Source organism: Microchirus variegatus (assembly GCF_963457635.1).
Source record: "Microchirus variegatus genome assembly, chromosome: 17".
Lineage (NCBI taxonomy): Eukaryota > Metazoa > Chordata > Actinopteri > Pleuronectiformes > Soleidae > Microchirus > Microchirus variegatus.
In genome coordinates, this window is record NC_139818.1 from 17,551,555 (window position 1) to 17,566,639 (window position 15,085).

A 15,085-nucleotide genomic window follows, 5' to 3' on the forward strand; every position below is an offset into this window, starting at 1 on the left:
TTGCTCAAGGCATTAAAAAAAAAAGAAAAGAAGAAGAAGTCTGTCATCAAAAGCTGTAGAAACTATTGTCACCTTAAGGCCACATGATGGCAGACTTGACCGTAATTTCCTCTGAGTGAGTCTCATGCAAGGCAGCCCAATCTCACACCCCATTTTTTCCCTCTTAAGTAGCAATAACATTCAAACACAGTCGTCTTTTTTCTTTCTTTTTTTTTTAAATGAACATTTCCTCTATAAATACAGCACATTCAATTCAATCTTACATATACAGTATTTGTTGTTTTTTGATCTCCAAATGGACCTGAAACCTGTGTGTAAACAGTAAAACTAACAATTACACATTATAATGTCCTTTACTGCACTGCAGTGATAACTGAACCACATGAGCTGCTTATAACGTGTTTAATGTGAACAACTGAATGTGTGTCAAGAACTTACACATCTGTTTACACACAACCTGGAAGCCTTTGCTGCATTGTATCAGGGACATTTTTATTCTTTCTTTTAATTTTGAAACAAAAAAAAAAAATAAAAAAAATACTTGACTTGTTTTGTGTTATGGCTGCAACAGCGAGCCGTCCCCCCAGGGATTTGTGGATATGCTCATAAATAGAGCTCCTATAAGCACAGTGCTGGATATGTGATTCCATATGTGAAGGCTATATGAGCAATATCAATTTTTAATTCAGTGAGCAGTAAGCACTTGGAATGGACTGATACAGACGCGACAGTGTTGTCTATTTATTAGCATATGTCGATGGGAGGCCGGCATTAAATAATCACCCTCAGAGGGGGCGACCAGTGAGGCATTGATATTTCATATTACATGCTGTACCTGTGTATATGTAAACATAGATTTATCCCAGATGTAATTTCCATCATGGTTTGTTGGCTATTAAAGATTGAGCTCACGTTCCCCCCTCAGACATTTTATAGTCTCTAACGGGGGTTGAATTACATGTCAAACAGGAACATCTGGGATTTCACACTGTCCTCAACTGGACCACATACATTTCTTATCTGTCTGATGGTCTTTTGTCAAACTTAAAGGTGCATTATGTAATAAATCTAAAGCAACTGGCCATAAAATCCTCCTAATATATCACAGAGACTCAGGAATAATGTTCATATAACAAACTGAACTCACCAACAACAACAGTACAGCCAAAATATTTGCATTAGAAAAAATATTTTTTTGCAGACATCATGTTTATGTTTTGAAATCATGTTTTGGCATGTGGCGCCACCTACCGCCGTCTACCAATCATTGCAGTCAGTAGAGTCTCAGCTGCCGAGCAACCACGGGTTGCCAGTTAGGTCAAAAAACGAAACCTAAAAGACCTCGGTATTTTGAATTTGAATGTAGTAACCGTTTTTGGCCACATTCTTACATATGGCACCTTTAAATAATTAAAGTAATATTATTAGGGATAATTGATATTTTATTGATCTAGCTTCTGGAGGCCATTTGTAAAAACAATCTAAAGTTCTTTGTTCTGATGTCACTATACACTAAATCCAGCCTGAGTTAATATGAACAAAATCAGGTTATACTGCAATAAAATAAATCCTCAAAGTCCTGAGAAGAAATCTGTTTAGGAAAATAAAAAAACAGACATATTAAAGTTCTCCATTGAAGTTTTTCCAATTTGACCAAAAAGAACAGGCACACTAATTGATTAGTAACATTACAAAGTATTTCATGGTTGAAAACGACAATTGATTCATAGCATTTTGTGCTCTCTATCCGGTTTAATCAATAAAAATGGTTAAAAAAACAAGTGAAATAGGGAAAACAAACATATAAGTCGAATGGTATAAAGATAGGAAGAAGAGGAAATAAATAAGAGAAAGGGAAAAGGATAGAACAAGCTGCAGAGCATCAAATTGAACAAGGAGAAGAAAAAAAAAAGCATCCACATGAAAACTGTGAAGAAATTCTTTTTTTTTAATATCAGTGTTTGGTCAGAAAACCCTGCCTAAAGGCATAGACATGTAGCGATTAGCCATTTAAAGAGACACATGCATTACACACCCAGAGATGTGAAGCGGTGAGTGTGAGGACACTGCCTTAAACCCAGAGACACCTCTCCCACTTTCTTTTGTGCCTCCTGACCATGATACTCTCCCTCTGCTCAGACCAATCGATGACGGGACAGCGTTGGCTGTGTCAGCACTCCTCTCCGCAGCCACAGCACATCAGAGACGCTCATCAGCCTCCTTTTGTGTCCGTGTGGGTGTGCGTTTCAATTTTTCATCCATCCTTTATTTAATCATGTGGCCTCGCTGAGATCAAGATCTCGGAAAAATGTTTATAAAACTGTCAAAGGAAATCACCGCCGCAGTCCGCAGGCTGACGGCAACAGACAGAGACATATATTATTATAAGCAATTGCAAGTGTTAAGAGGAAATGTGATCCTTATCATTGAAGGAGACAAGACGGTATGCAGGCCGTTGCAAATACAGTAAGAAACATTTATATAAGGGATGATGGCCTATAGTTAATCTACATTAATGCCTGTTTTCTAGGTGTAAAGAAGTGAAAGTGTATGGTTTAAAAAGAGTGTATCAGCTCTGCAATACAGAACTGTGATAAAGTGCATAAAACTTACATGCATACATTCTGATTGAGCAGCAAAAAAGCATACTGTTTGAATCATCCATTGTTTAATGCATCCATATGGATAAACTCCTCTATTATTGCGTATGTAATTGTATATCTCTACAACAATAAATATTGTATAGAATAGATTATCTGGGGAATTAATTCAGAAAATGAGAAAACGTGAGTAGCGTTTGGATAGAATACCCAGCTGGGAATGTCTGTTTTTTTGATTTAACAAAGGAATTAAATGCTAGATTAATTAGACCCCACATTACACTGATAAAAAAAATCTCATCATTGTCGTAAAACAAGTTAAACTGCAGTATTGTGAGGTAAATGTAAATCAAAACCGTCAATAAAATGCACAAAGGGGAAGAGCCAGAGCAGATAATGAAGTTTAGCAGGTACAGAAGAGCATCTTTAACAAGCACCAGAGGCAAACAAGGCCCAGGTCTTAGCCTGGAGTGCTGCAACATGGTAGGCAAAACAAGATATTGCCTGGGGCCCTGAGCTGTGGGGAGGGCCCTGAGAATGACTGATTATGTGAATAATAACAAAAAAAAAAACAATTTTCTGGGAATCCCCTGAAACTCTATGATTGGCTATGTATAAAAGTCTGCAATGAAATCATAGTCAGCAAACCCCTAATGAGGCCCCATGCTGGCTGTTCGATTTGGTTTAATGTCTCGTCTTTCCTGGGGACACATAAGTCCCCTAAAATGCCCCTAGGTTTATTGTATGGGCTTTTGAAGGCAGATGAGAATGTGCATCTCCAGCTCTTCATACACGTCTCGCCACTATATTTCAGGAATCAGCAACTCCTGTTTTGACGTCTTGAGATTCGCGATTTGGCCCGGCACCATGTTGACATTTTTGCAATCACCAGTTCACAGACGGCTATTGGATGATAGCCGCCGTCAATTACACTGGTTTCCACTCATCTGTGCCGTGCTTTATCTTTTATTTCCCTCGTAATGGGAACATCCATCTATCTTCTACCGCTTTATCCTCCACATGAGGGTCGTGGGGGGGGGGGGGGGGGGGACTGTGCCAGGTCACCAGTCCATCACAGGGCCACATAGAGACCAACAACCGTCCACTCTCAAACTCTCACCTACGGACAATTTAGAGTGTTTAATTTACCTCATTCCCATATTGCATGTTTTTGAACAGTTGGAGGAAACCAGAGAACCTGGAGAACCCGGAGAAAACCTATGCAGGGCCGGCCCAAGGCATAAGCGAACTAAGCCGCTGCTTAGAGCCCCGTGACCATGAGAGGGCCCCCAAGAGCATTAACAAAAAAAAAATATTAAAAGTTTGGATTGCTGTAGTTTATTTAGAATTTTTAGCTTTTTCACAGTTTTTACATAGTTGCCAGATGTGATTATTTAACTTTATATTTTATTTATAAACCATTTTTATTACCTTGTTCCAGGTGCCTCTGTTGATTTACATTATTATTTAAGTATTTGTTTGATATTTATTTGTGTATTTTATTTAATGCTGTGGTTTTTTTTTTTAACATATACAAGTCAAATCTTTGTATTACAGAAGTGTATTTTGAATCCCCCCCAAAGATTGTGCACATTTTTAGATTTTCCCACCATAATATCTTAATATTTTATCTATAAACCATTTGGTTTTATGTATTGATTCTCTGGGATGCCAGTAGGGGGAGTTGCTGAGTTTACCAAATATTAATTTTGTTAAGTGTTGGTGTCTGCTTCTATGCAACAAAAAAATTCTAAAAAAAAAAGTGTATTCGTATTCGTGACAGAGTAGAATAAGTAGAATACCTTTAGTATAGTAGGTGTGTGAATGATCAGTGATCATTATTATTGGTAGTAACAGAGGGCCCCAAAATTAAATTTTGCTCAGGGCCCCATGGAGGCTTGGGCCAGCCAGAGAACATGCAAACTCCATTAAATGGGAACATAATTCAGTGAAGTCGCCCCCTTGTGGCTAGTCAATATATTCTTATTTCCGGGTTAACTTCAAGAGGAAGCAGGAAAACTATTGATCTTTTTTAATGTATGATCTGTTATCTGGACTCATGACAACACAGTCACTATGAGGACCAAGTTACAGCTGGACCTGGATTGGAAAACTGTGAATTTAATTTAAATGCTTTTATTCCACTTGTTCCGTGTCTTATCTTCCCACCTGTGGCGCTCACTGAATGCCAAACAAAGACTAGTATAGGCAAACTGGGGTGCTTTAATTCTCCAATGGTGCATTTTGGATAAAAAGACGAATCATGTCAAGACAGTTCAATGACAGAAAGAAAAAAAGACGCTTCATAAAAGTATAAAAGAGGATGAAGATAAGAAGCACAGAAGCAGAGCAGGAGGAGTAGCTGAACAATGCGGGAGAGAGAAAGAGAGAGAGACAGCAAAGATTGAGAGAAGGAAGTGTGTTTGTGTGTCACCTGGGGCTCAGTGGTGCTGCTTTGAGCATTGTCTTTAATTATTCAACAGCAATCAGAGCAGGTAGAGAGTTGTCTTCTTCCTGTGCCTTTTATGGCCACAAATCTGTTGCGAGATGAGAAAGAAAAAAAGAGGGAAGGTATAAGAGGGAAAGAGAAGGAAAACTGTGTATGTGGGACAAGTGTGTAGAGATGGTTTAGGTGATCCATGAAGGAAAGTTGGTTTTCAAAGCTTTAGTTTCAGTTAAGAAAAACCTAAAAAGGAACATCATGGTGATATCTATATTTGTTACCTCTTCAGGACCTGGCATAAATACAGATCTTGTCAGCACCAGTTGTCCTCAAGAGCCTACACAGGAAAACTACTTTTATTTTCGTAAAAAATAAAAGTCACAATTATTAATTTTGGAGTATAACTATTAGAGTAGAAATTCAGAATTCCATTGGAGTAATTCGACATGACCACATCCAAAAAGTTTAAGTCAAGTTTCGATTCCGCCGCTATCACTAGCCGACGAATGTGGTGACGAATGAGACAGTAAGTAAGAAATAAGTGATTCACAGACAACCTTTTGTGGTGTAATATGCCAGTTAAGATCAATCAATCAATCAATCAATCTTATTTATATAGCACACAGTTTACCCAACACAGTTTGTCTCAGGGGGCTTCACAGGGTTGGTAACATCCTCTGTCCTTAGACCATCGACCAGGGTAAGGAAAAACTACCGTTATAATAGGGAAAAAGAAAGAGGTAGAAATATGTATGGTAAAACTGTTCAGCAACATTGCAGTAAGAAGATAATAGTATGGTTACCTGCTCATGTCAGGTGCTAATGTTAGCTTCTACCGAGTTAGCATCAACTTTAGACCGTTTTTTAGTCGGTTTTACAACAGTTTTACAGCTGTTGTGGTTAGATTAAGGTTAGGTTTAGGAATGGACTGTTAACCTGGTAAGGTTAAGGATATATGCTTTGTTTAAGCCGTCCAAATGAATGGAAGTCAGAGCAGTGCCCTTAACAAGATAGCTAACTAAACTGGTATTCCTTATGTTGTGGGGACCTAAATCTGTTTACCGGAGGCTCTACGCTGGCTGGCCAATCACAACACAGTCTGTCTTCTGGGGGTGAGATTTCAGTCTGAAACACCGCTGCTGAGGACAGCGTCAGTAAGGAGAGATTTCTATTGGCTCATTCACAGCAACTAGGAGGTTTTTGACCATAAAAACAAGTTAATGTATGTAAGTAGACCTCCATAACTTACATATATGTGCAACAGGACCACTATGTGAGCTGATGTTAGGGTTAGGTTAGAGTAAGTCTCCAGGAAATGAATTTAAGTCAATGCAATGTCCCCTGAAGTCATGGAAACCAGTGTGTGTGTGTGTGTGTGTGTGTGTGTGTGTGCATGTGCATGTGCAAGCAAGACCCCTTTTTCTGATGGCTGTCTGGGTGACAGCATTGTTGGCCACTTTCTTAACACCCAAGAGACCAAAAACAAAAAAAAGAAGGAAAGAAAGTAAGACAGAAAGAGAAAGACAATGTCCACAACATTAAATAAATATCAGCTTCTCCCCCAAAGCGAGGGAAATATGAAACATTAATACACATATTTTCTCCCATTCTCCTCCTCTCTCCACTCCGTCTCAATTCTGTGCTTACTGTACGTCTCCGGGGAGAGAAACTAATAAAGAGGAACAAAAATGCAGGAATGATTAAAAGCTGCTTCTGTGCAAGAGAAACATTAAACATCAGACAGAATGGGTTTTCGGCGAGTGAGGGGAGGGGGAGAGATAAGGTGATGCAGAGCCTGAGAGAGAGAGAGAGAGAGAGAGAGAGAGAACAGCAGTTTGATAATGATAGAGGGATAATTGTCGGCAAAAAAGCAGAGCAAGGAGCTGCAAAGAGGACAGAAATACTGTAACAGTGTTGTTTCAGACATTTCAAGATTAAAACGTTGGGAAGTTATTATTTAAAATCATTATGATAAAGGTTATGTAATGAAAGATTGACATAAGGATCCCGTTAAATGTGGCCTTAAACATATTCATATAATCAGAAAATGCCTATAGCTTTTGATGAAGATTCTTCATTACAGTTACAGTAACTGAATCTGTTGCATTTGCAGATTTGATTCCAGTCGCTACTGATTCAATGATATTTGGAGTGCCTATAGATTTAATTTGAACATGAAATGCATCCGTCTGTATCCCACATGTCCAGACAGACGCCAGGACTCAGACCCTCTAACCCCACATGCAAATCTAGAGCACAGACAAATTGCCTAATCTGAATTCCAAAGATATTTAACGGCTACGGCACATCAGTGAGATATTAGGATAAACGCCGCCCCTTGTGTTGGTGTTTGTGTTCGGGGGCATAAATTCTGGGTTGTTGAGTCTGCGTCCACATGCAATATTAAGTGCGTAGCTGCACGAGTGCGTGTCTGTGTGCGCTCCGGGGACCTGCTTCATCAGCGCTCAGCCGACTGTGTCAAGTGGTGATGTGTCAAGTGGAGATGTGATATGGTCTACGGTCCCACACCCGTCTCCTACACACAACACACAACACACACACACACACACACACACACACACACACACACACACACACACACACACACACACACACACACACACACACACACACACACACACACACACACACACACACACACACACACACACACACACACACACACACACACACACACACACTAAACCTCTGCTTTGGTGTGGCCCAGAACAATAAGAGCTCATTTGGTGAAATGAATCTGTCTGCCACAGAGGCTCTTCCTCTGAGGAACCTAATCGCACTCAAACTAATGACTAAACTGTGTGTGTGTGTGCGCGTGTGTGAGTGAGAGAGAAGTGAATAAACAGAAAGACAGACACGTGGACAGAACCGTATAAAGCGTTCAGCTGTTTCATAAAGCAACTCCAAGCATTTTTGAAGAATTTTATTGGTCTTGTTGAAGAGCTGCCGTCTGTCCAGATTCCTCATCACCGCTCATCCACCAGTGAGCCAAAACCTATACATCAAACCCTCCCCCCCCCCCTCCCCCCCCGCACCACTGCTTCCAGCACATCTCGTCTCGTGGATCCAGCGGCAGCGCTTACGCCGGGTGCGGATGGTGGTAATTAATGGATTTACAGATTGAGCTCTTGTCAAACACATGCCAAGGGCAAGGAGCTATCCCAGCACACCATGGCGATTAACTTTTCGCACACTCACACACACACACAGAGGTTAATTCATAGTCCCTCAAATATAAAAACACAAGCACATAATTCCAGCACACCCAGACACACGCAGGCCATGACCCCGGCAGCGTGTATACGCTCCTGAACACTGCTAGAGACTGCTATAACATCCCATGGATAAGTGGAAGGGAATTTGGCTTGTAACCAGAGGGTTGCCAGTTCAAATCTTGAGACATACACCCCAGGTGCAGATATATTCTGCCCACTATTCTAATTCGAATATACAAACAAACTCAACTCCTTCTACAGGAGCTTTATTTTCACTTTCCTCATTTTCAATATCTCACTGCATATTTGTGTACAATAACTGGGCTCCTGCATGTTAAGATTATTGTATCACATTTGAATAGTTGAGACACATTTTTTAAATTTATATCAACAATAATGATGTCACATAATAGCAATGCTAACCTTTTATATATATATATGGCGTTATTACAATAATAAAAGGTGCCACTGTGTGATTTAGAGCGCAGGATATTCATTGCATCATAATACTTTTCATTCAAAAACATGTTACGGGAAGATGAATAATAAAAACCAAAACACTTTGCTGGTGTATCATCAAAAACAAAAAAGATAAAATATTATTCAACTTTGTGAATATATTTCACTGCACAAACAGCAACTCTTTGTAGCAGCTCAAGCAAGAGGAATAGATTTAGCAAGTGGAGTTCTCCTCCTTTTATTGTCTCCAGCCTTGCCTCATTTTCCTGCCCCACCGTTTCTCCTCTAAACAACTCACGACACTTGTTTTATTCAAGCCAGGAGGGAAAGGGGAGAACAAAATAAAGGGAAAGAGGATAAGAGAAGTGGAAATAAAACTCAACAAGAGCAGTAAATAGAAATGAGAAGAGGAAGAAGAGGGCAGTAGAAGTGGATAGTGTTGTAAACACAATCTGGCATCCCACTCTGATTGCATTTCTCCATTTTAAATACTGAGCTGCCTGGCTATGTGTGTGTATTTATGTGAACGTGCACACATGGAGAGAAAGTGACCCCCTCTGTGTGTGTGTGTGTGTGTGTGTGTGTGCATGCATGTATGTGTGTGTGTGTGTTTAAGCCACTGGATGTGACTGAGATAGATGACCAGTGGTAAATAGAGCTATTCCTCACAGCCAACAGTGAGCAAGGCTGGCCACACAGCAGGATAGTGTACACTCTCTCACACATGTCAACAATGTGTGAGTGTGTGTGAATGAGAATATGCTAAATGCTTTCTCGGTGTAAACCATCCATTACAACAAATATGCCCGTTTGTCACACTAATATTTTGGATATCGTTCAGATCAAACTTGGCAAAAAGGGTTTGGGGACAGGGTCACAACATGGCTCCCTCCTCCTCAATTTCAAACATGATTCCTATTGATGTAAGGTTCGCACTCGCACACACACATCCTTGTACTTGCTGCATACTGAGCACCAGCATTTCCACTTTACAAATCAGCACAATTACAAATATCTACTTCATGAATGATATCTATAAAAGAACTACTGCGTGCAGTACCATAAAATGTCTGCAGGTGGCGCCCCAGAGCAAAAAGTGTGTGAATCCACCAGGGCTGGAAAATGGGTTTTTGTACTAAATTGAGTATAGCATGTTTACAACCTAAGGAAGTGATTTCAATGAAACCAAAGTGAGGACCGGCCAAAATATGTCCTCATTTCGTAAAAATGTCCTCACTTTGTTGGTTAAAAACCCTCACTGGTCCTCAGTATGCCACAAGAGCGTGCGCACGCACTCACGCACGGACGCACACACACGCACACACACAAACAGCTCACCTGAACCTGGAATGACAGGAAATCGCATGATGACAGATGTCAACAATAATTGGCTTCGCTAATTGAAGCTAAGGAACACATTCAGTGATTACTGGCATTCAATTGAAATCCAATTCGGATATTTGATATGGAGCTCCAGTCTGAGTTTGGCTGGCATGGCAGCAACATTGTCATCTTTGGAATCAATGTGTGCCATTCAATGTTATTTACCGAACTACTGGACCAATTCTGAAAGTATGAACTGACACACGCACATTTAAAAACATAATAAAATAAATAAATACAGCCTAGGTTGAAAAATCTCGGGAATCACCCTTTAATGTGGCAACCTGCTCCTCTCATAAACATGAAGTTTAAATGGGTGGTAAACTGCAGAACAGAGGAAGTGGCAGCCGTATGATGAACATGACTGATGGTGGACTGATAGTGTGTTTGTGTGCATGTGGCATATCTTAATAACAACACCATGAGATGTCTGACACATCTCCTCTGCCACTGAAGAGACAGTTATATTGGGGATTTATTTTGTGGAATGAATTACCCAGTATAATTAAAAACCTTAATCTCTTTTTTCCCCTCAACAAAACAATTTTGTTTAAACCCAGAGAAGCAATCCAAAATTAATTTACCGCACCACTGAGTAGTAGTATTAATGCTTTGCCAGTACACCCCCCACCCCCTCCCACCCCCGTCCACTACCCCTTCCCTCAGCTACCATCCACATCCTCATCTCTTACATGGGTTACGTGATATCAGACGATGGGCTGTGTGTTGTTACAGGGGTTGTTCCCTGTGTAATCATCAGGAGCAGAGAACAATGCACAAAGGATGGTGGGTATTAGCTCTAATAGAGTGCCCCGTGGGGGACCTCAGCTATTGTCTGACAGATTTTTCTACGTGTGTGTGTGTGTGTGGTTGTGAAGCTTCAGCTTTCCTTACTGTTGAGCTTCCTCATAAGGACATAGAAGAAACATATCTTCCTGATAGCTATAATACTCTATGCTGTATTGTTTTCTAAATGGTCAGTGACTAACTTAATCAGTTCATTCATTCGTCGTCTACTGCTTTTTCCTCCACATGAGGGTTACGGGGGTCGCTGGAGCCAAACCCAGCTGACATAGGGCGAAAGGTGGGGTACACCCTGGACAAGTTATACACAAACTACCACTCACACTCACACCTATGGTCAATTTAGTGTGTCCATCAACCTCTGCATGCAAACTCCATAGAGAAAGACCCTTGATCTGACCAGGTCACAAACAGAGGTATTTTTGCTATGAAGCCGTGCTTCCATCATGGTACAGTTTGGTTTGGTACAGTACGGTATGGTTTGGAGCGGTAAAAACCCTCGGTCAGGCTTGCATTTTGACCGAGAGCGGTACAACAGACAACAAATGAGGATATCCAGCAGCTCTATTTTTCCTGCTTGGTTTGTCTCAACACAACATCAAGGTTTATATGAGAATAGACAGAGGGCGTCAAAGAAACACCTGTCAGAAGGAAGTAATACTTTTCTGTCGCCCAATCAGCTGACTGTCGTGGGTCGAGCTCTACCTGTACAGGACCGTACCATTACCCTGATACCTCAAAAAACTGCAAAAAACTCCGTACCCTACCAAACAAAACTGTTTCACTCACTTGAATTTGGCCAAATGATACGCAATCATTCACATTGATCATACTCAACCATATGTGCTGCGAAAAAAGGCAGATGACCATCGCACATCATTAAATTAGAGAGTTGCTTGCCTGCAGGGGAAAAAAAACCCAAAACTGGATGTCACATAGTCTTGCATCTGTGCTGTGTCAGCACTGGAGAATGGTCCAGTAGTTATACCCATTATCATTCTGCTAAAGGGTAAAAACAAACACTCTGACTTGTTTGTATTTCTTTAAGCAATCACAGATGTCGTGGATGGTGCTTAACCAATTACGCAGTGACAGCTCCTGAACACTACAAAAGTTCTACCCCACCGAACAGGAACTTTTTCGGGCGAAGAAATGTCTTGACGGAACTAAATTTAGACTCTGGCTCCTCTGGTAGAAATGCAGGTAGTGGCACTAAATATTTTCCGAGGAAGGAAAGTAATGTGATAGAAACGGACCTGAAACAACAGGAGTCTATACTGCTGTAATCTACTGCTACTATTGGAGTGGTGTGTGCTCGGGTGAGTGATGATAGTTTTAAAAAAAAAATTCACCCCTTTCCGGAAAAGCTCCATCACTGCACTGACCTCATGACTGTCTATCAGAAACCCTGTGGTGGAGCTGATTTGTTTTCATTTTCTGTACAGTTAGACCTCTGGTGTCCACACACACACACACGCACACACACACACACACACACACACACACACACACACACACACACACACCAGAGAAAGCTGCTAAAACAGCAAAATCTAAAGCTTTGGACAATGGTGACATTTGGGGTTGTTTAGCATACAATGGATGGTGATGACAAAGTGCTCTAGAAGGAGATCAATGCTGCAAGATGAACAAGACTGGTTGTTTCTCTGTATGTCAATGCAGTGTGTGTGTGTGTGTGTGTGTGTGTGTGTGTGTGTGTGTGTTTGTTCCCTGGTTGCTGTGGTGGAGAGGGAGCAGGGGAAATGTGAGTTGGGAAGCGGGATCGATTAAGTATTTGTTTTATTTAGGTAAATGATTGTGGTGGAGACGGACAACAACACTCTGTCTTGTGTCCCTAAGGAGACGGAAGACAAATAACTATCAAGGTTCTATTATCCTCCTCTGTCTATGACTCTAGGACCGGCATCCTTGGCGAGGCTGAGAGCAGCGAAGGGGACAGTGAGTAAGTCAGTTTTCATCATAGCGACAGAGCCGCTCTGCAGGCAAAGCTAACCGACGTATTGATTGGTTGATTAACTTCAACGGCGTCGCAACTCAAAATGAAAGTAATAAAATGGAAATGACAACGAAGCACGCAGTCGATTCACCAATTTGAGACAGTTGGACAGTTCCAGATGAAGTGTGTAAAAGTGAATGCAATCAGCAGACTATCACTATCAGGAACGCCCGATACTCGCACAGCAGGGCACGGGACAGCACTGCAAAACTACAAATGGTAACTTTAAAAAAAAAAAAAAAGGCCCAATCAACCTGTGATCCAGTCAATTTATAAAAACGGCTGTAGTCTAAGCAGGAAGTAAAAACATATTCAGTCGCAACCACAACTCAGTTTGAATGGAAGTCTACGGGAAACTTAGCCTAATTCTCACTTTATTTAAAATGTCTGTAACATTTTTCTGAAGCGTTAATCACAGCACATATGGATGGACACTAGTGTGATTGACAGCAGGTATCATCCAATAAGAATCCAGCTCACATCAGTGAACTTCTGTCACCATTGCGACTTCCAAATTGTGAATTTGCAATGCTTCAGAACTAGATTTCAGACTCTTAAGGGCGAGGTTATGATTGGTTGCTGTTTGGATCCAATCGGCACCTACAACTTCACAAGAGTAGAACAGCGCCACCCTGAGGCAGCTCAAATATGAACGTCTCATGGACACAACAGCTGAGCAGGAAGTTCTGAAACATGCCTCAAAAGATTTCTGCTGAGTTAGCTGGCTAGCTAAAACTACAGGTTCCATCGTAAATGCCTGAGATAATGCAATCACTGATCTTGCATCCTACAACATATTTGCTGCATTAAAGCGAGGTTATTTTTAGGTAATTAGATGTATAACTTTGATAACTGTATATACACCTGAGAAAGGAAAAGTGGCAACAGGGCCCCTGGACGCAGCAGGGACTCTTCAGGGCAATCATGGAGGCCGTACAAACAAGTAAACAACAATTAAAGAGAGATTGCCTGTGGGCATAGAAAAAGAAGGTCCACAGCACATTTCGCTTACGCTTTTCAGGACACAGTGGGCGATACAGGTATTTTCCTGAAAAACAAAGTAGCACACACGGATACTGGGTGTTTGCTGATATCATTAGACAGAATTTGTGCTTAGAGCATATGAATTTCAGTTTAATACCCACTCCATTAAGTAATAATTTCTCTTGAAGGAACAGGTCCACAAGGATGAGGGCCATTAACTCCACAATATGGCTATCCCTATGGTAATTATCCCTCGTCACAAGCCCATGGCTTTGTTGGCACCCTCTTTTGATGGATCGTCCATAATGTTGGTCTTACTGCATCATTGCAAAACATCTCACAATGAGAGGGTGTGCGTTTTTCTGTAGTTGGGCAAATACTCCATTAGACCTTAATTTGGGTAACTGCTATTGTCGTCGTTTTAAATCTCCATGGGATTATAGTCACATTTGATAAAGGTGCATTTTGTGCCACAGCAGCTGGCAGAGATAACCTGTTGGTAATATTCATTTACACAAGCTCATTTTTAAAACATACCCGTGTATATATATGAAACCAGCTGTATTTTATGACGACAGTCGTTGGATACTGGATAAACATGGGTCCAAGAATAAATCTTTTTAAACTCTTTGGGGATTTTGTTGGATTGTCTTTTCTTCAAGCATCGTGTAGGATGAGGTAAGAGTTCTGTAACCCTGGATTTCCACTGGACGCGTCACCGTTGCAAATAGCTTCCGTTCTAATCAGTGTGAGCATTTCCACCGGACGCGATGAGGAACGTCTCAGCTGCGTCCCAGAAGCGGCTCGCCACGCCGAAGCGCTTTCGATAGGTAGCAGTTCTATTTTTGCCGTTGCCGCTGCTGAACCGCATACATTTCAACAGAGCAGTTCGCACCAGACAGGAAGTCCGACACACACTTCCGCCCCCCTTTTCAAAATAAAACACAATACGCAGGTCATATAGCCTATCGCAACTTCACATCAACATTACGTCGTAACCGGTGCTACCAGGTAAACAGTCAATTGATCAGAGGGTCTCGGAGAGTCATAATGTACGACGAGAGACTGATTGGAGTAAAACATTGTCTCCTTAGCGCGGGATCTCGCGTCCGTTCGGGATTATCGCGTGATCTTCCATGAATACCCCAAGGCACCGCGC